This window comes from Cynara cardunculus (genome assembly GCF_001531365.2).
Source record: "Cynara cardunculus var. scolymus isolate 2C chromosome LG 1, CcrdV1, whole genome shotgun sequence".
NCBI lineage: Eukaryota > Viridiplantae > Streptophyta > Magnoliopsida > Asterales > Asteraceae > Cynara > Cynara cardunculus.
Genome location: NC_037528.1, coordinates 19,117,090 through 19,122,107, shown reverse-complemented (window position 1 = coordinate 19,122,107; position 5,018 = coordinate 19,117,090). Strand labels below are relative to the sequence as shown.

At 35.7% G+C, this 5,018-nt stretch overlaps 2 non-coding genes across 2 annotated transcripts; both read left to right on the top strand.

The window, feature by feature from the left end:
- The first annotated feature begins 2,634 nt into the window (after positions 1-2,634).
- LOC112503672 lies at positions 2,635-2,759 on the top strand. Its single transcript, XR_003068049.1, has one exon. It is a non-coding gene; the product is annotated as a small nucleolar RNA SNORD14 (small nucleolar RNA).
- A 112-nt stretch (positions 2,760-2,871) lies between these two features.
- Positions 2,872-2,996, top strand: LOC112503679. The gene has a single exon (XR_003068052.1). It is a non-coding gene; the product is annotated as a small nucleolar RNA SNORD14 (small nucleolar RNA).
- Positions 2,997-5,018: the final 2,022 nt, after the last annotated feature.

Genomic DNA, 5,018 nt, shown 5'->3' with positions numbered 1-5,018 from the left:
TTCTTTTTGGTTGCATCAAGTCCCGATTCTTATTGATTCTTTTAAAGTCCATTCATTTCCGATGAACTTTAAAAATATGCAATGATCTCAATTTTATGGAAACTTGCTTTCACGTGATGAATATTAAATCGACCATAACGGAGGGTACGCACGAGTAAGAGTCGTCACTGTTACTTACCTGAGTATGAGTCGTCACCCTTACTTATCGAGTAAGATTTTTGACCCTTGTCATGTTCATCTGGTAAGGAAAGTTACTTGGTGAGCACTTCTCGGGTAAAAGTTTAGTAAACGGCTCTTTAGTGAGACATTTAAATCGTTTGTCTTTTTTATTAAGTAAATTAATGTACCAAAATGTAAAACTAGTATAAACCCTGTAAAACATTTTGGATAATAAGAAAGAAAAACTATCCCTCGTTCTTCCCCGTCGAACCCTCACCCTTTTCTTTGACACACCCATCCCTCCTTTCCTCAACCACCACATCTTGGTCTCAATGAAGGCATGTCGATGGCATTGTTGATACCCTCGACATTTTCTCAGGTGCCACGAGGTCTGTAGCAGTTTCAAGTGCCACTCTACAACTCGTGGAATATGATGGTGACCGGTGGATCATCCACCTCCTTTTTAAAGTTATTCTTACAAATTCATCATGGAGAGAACAGTCTGAAGTTAACGAATAAGTTGTTATTCGGTTGTTGTGCTGAATAAACAGTCTGAATATCAAAAATGATCATTTTACCCCAATCTTTATTTTTATCTGAATAAAACAATTACACATTCTGGTCAATGTGGTATATTAAATCCACAAAACAAAAAATTAAGAAAATATTCCACCTTTTATGACGCCATTTAATTTTAGGTTTGATTTTGGCCATCAAATCAGTTGGTATTAGTTTTTTATTTATCTAAAGCACAATTAAACAAGTTCTTCGACTTGCAGTCAAAAGTTGGAGAAGGAAAATGTTGTTTGGCTTCATCATCTACTTGACAGTAGCCACAACTGCAAGATCCATAAATCAACACATGGGTTTTTGTCCTAATTTTATCTCACTTTCCCTGCTCTGTGCTCTGATTTTCCTTTATATCTTCGTTTCTTGGGATACGGTTCGTATTTGGTTAAGAACTTCTAGTTCAAGATTCAGATGGTATTGGTTGAAAATCACAAAAAAAATGAGTGAATCCTAGGAGTTCATGGACATGAATGATGTTCTTCCACGTACTTCTTTCTAAGTACAGATCGAGAAGAGAGGAAATACAGTCAAAGAAGATGGAGCAAAAAATCGATCAAGAATGACATACCTTGATGTGGAGAACGATGGAGTAGAAAAATCGACGAGAAGAATTGATCGATGGAGCAGCAGCAGTCGGCTAATGGAGTAGATATGATAGGGTTTCTTTCAAATTAATGGTGAATGTGAGTAGTTAGGGAGAGGGGTAGATGAGAAAAATAAATACAATTTAATGGCTGAGTAGATAGGAGAGTTGTTTTGTAGCTGGCCGATTCAGCTCTTGTTTGAGCGATTAAGCTCTTACTGAACGCATAGGTATGGCTGTGTGAATCAGCCATATATGCTATAGAGCTCATTAAGCTGTTACCGAACATGCCTTAAATGTCCTTTTAATTTAATGAATGTAATATACTCTTAATTATATTAAAATAAAAATTGTAACAAGATAATACCGCAAGGCAAAAACTAAATTGAACCTATTGCATAGAAATGATTGGTGTAATTCACTTGGTAATCTTGAACTTCAATCTTGTTTATTTTGTTGTTATATTTTTTGAGTAAATTACATATTAGGTCCATGTGGTTTGCAAACTATATCATAGGTCCCTCTTTCAAAATGAGTACACCTAATGTCCTCATGGTTTGCATTTTGTTTCAAACCGAGTCCTTGACACTAATACCCTTGAATGAAATCCGTTAAACTCTGAGCAAATTAGAGGGACCTACGGTGTAATTTATTATATCTCTTATAACCGACTAACCGAGTGTTGGGCTTGGTGGGCTGGCGTTTCATCCCTAACAAAACCCTAACTTCATCCTCCTCCTCCTACTTATATTCCCTTCATCGCCTGCTTCTCATCTCAACCAAATCAACAACACAAATCTCCGCCCTTCTCCTTCTAAATCTTTGTTTCTGATTTCTTAATTTGAGGTTTACATTCGCCAGTTTTTTGTTTTTAATCGTCGTCCTTTATGAACCATAGAAGGCATCGACGACGAGTTTTCTGTTTTCTCGATATCAGATAGAACTCCGTAAGATGCAAAATCAAAATTTCAAATTAGAGCCTCATGGACATGCAGGTTCCTTTAATTCTGTGGATTTTTGCGTTTTCTCGTAGGTTCGACAAGTTTTTCTCAATTTCAGTTATTGCTCAATGATGATTCAATTTGCTTTAACCACACTGAAGAGAGACGGATGGGTTGGAACATAGTTGGATTTCGTCCAAAAGTTCTGATTCCGCTTTTCTTGTATCAGTTTTCTGGCTACTTTGAAAGTGGAGGCTGTTTTACTTTTGAATCAAATCCAGTTAGGGTTCAATCTATTGAGTTTCTCATGTGGAAAACCTTGGCCTTTGTCTGAGAGCAAATTTGAACTAATTCTTATAATTATCAGTTTTGAAACCTTGGTGCCGGTGATGATAGATTTAAGGCTTGTTTCTCAGAGACATTCGCAGTGGCCGCCTGAGATCTTTCGCCTTTCGCCGGGCTTGAGAGATTATGCTGCTTTTATCCTTCCTTGGATGTCTGAGGCACCTGTTTTTTTATTAATCGTTTGTTGATTAGTTTTCTGATAACAAATTCATTCATGAATATGATTATTTACAATTTTCTTATATTTCGATGTTATAATTATAAAGATGCAAGTGTTTGTGATGATAATCCAAAAGGCTTGTTTCTCAGAGACATTCGCAGTGGCCGCCTAAGAACTTTCGCCTTCGCCAGGCTTGAGAGTTGATGCTGTTTTATTCCTTCCTTGGATGTCTGAAACTCGATACATAATGTTTTACACAGATTATATATGTTTTCAATCAACTTCACATTTGTAAAATATCTACTTGCAAACTGCACTTTTTTTTAAGGGTGTCCGGGCCAAAGCCTGACTAATCCCCGGAAATTTTGGAGGCTAAACATGGCCCCATTTAAATGTCGTCAACATTCCCCTTCCAGGGTTCGAACTCAGGTTCATGACTATGTCATGCCCAAGCTTTTACCACTAGGGTGGAATGTCTTTGACTTGCAAACTGTACTTGTGTGTGCCTTTCATACTTTTGTTTAGTGTTGTCTTCGATTACTAACGTATTTGATTAATTATTGAACCCTGATTTATATGTTAGTTTCCTGAGTTTGAAAGACCAGGTATTGGAGCATTCTTCAAGATGATTTATATGTTTCTGTCATTCATCATTGCGTTGTATGTAGTGATGGTCCTAGGAATGTTGTTGAGGTCACTGAAGTTGCAGCTTTGAATGGATGAAACAGGGGCACGTAAAGTTGCGTCTTTGATCGGAGGGGAAACCAATTATGTCAATTTCAAGTGTTTTTAATTTATCATATCAATTTTGTTAATATTGAGATCTTTAAAAACCTCTTGTTTGCAATTGTTGGGTCATTTGTATTTGTTGAACTTAAAGCATTCTTCCAAAACAGATTACAGTTGTTTTGCAGATGTATAACTACAAACATGTATGAACGATGATGTTAAAGAACCTGAATCTTGTAGATGGGCATATAGTAGAAATCGAACCTGAATCTTGTAGTTAATGTATAATATTGATATTAATTATTTATCAATGTATAATATTGATATTAAAGTTGTAATATTATCTTTTTCTTCAGAAGGTATTACATCTTACTTTTAACAAGAAGCTCCAAGTATTTAATAAATGCATAATAAACAAGGTAATCAAACTCTAAAAGCTAAAGCATCACTTTTTTGTAACTGGGTGAAATAGTTTCTTACAATGGGAAGGGAATGAAACTGCAAATGGTACAAACCCAATTCCTTATTATATTACATGAAATGAAATAGGTTTTATTATTTATTGCTTAATGTATTAGTTTGATATGATTAGGCTTGACATTTAGGTGGTGTTTGATACTTGAAGATGTTTCGAAAAAACATACTAAAGCTTATTATATATAGTCTTTGTTCTACTTCATACATGTTGACCAAACATGTGAAACCCAAGTTTTTAGGATATAACATCTAAATCAAACTTTTATATTCATCTCTTCCTATTCCAGATACTTAAAGGGGGGTGTTTGCTTCCTAAATTCTAAAGAAATCTAATGGATATTGGAATGCTGAATTTTATTGAGCAAATTTCATTTTCTTATTTGGTTCATTCTTTTTCATGAAAAAAATCATTCGTTTGGTTTATTCTTTTTCACAAAAAAAATCTTTAAAATTCTATGAATTCATTATTTAGCAACTAAATGGTATTTTGATTGAATGAAATTCTCCATTTTCATAGTATCAAATATGTCCTTTGTAACACCCCAAAGCAACTCCCAATAACTTCAAATACAACTTAAAATATGGTGAAAGTTATTAGTAGCCCACTATTTGAGACTTATAAAAGGAGCTAACAATTCTCATATTCTATCAATGTGAGACGAGTTGTTACACCCTTGATCCAATATATCATACTCATAAAATCTAATATGACCATCATCGATCTGAATTACCGTTGACCACCATTGATCTGCACCACCATTTGAACCATTATGGACCACCACCGATCTGTACCACCATTTGAACCATCATGGACCACCACCGATCTGAACCACTGTCGACCATCGTCATCTGAACGACCACAGACCACCAACGATCTGAACCACCACCAACTATTATCGATCTAAATCACCGCCGACCACCATTAATCTAAATCACTGTCAACAATCATCGATCTGAACAACTACCGATCTGATTCATCGTCGACATGAACGACCCCCGATCTGAATCACCGCCAATCTAAACCACATTCGACCATAGCCACCTGAAGCACCAC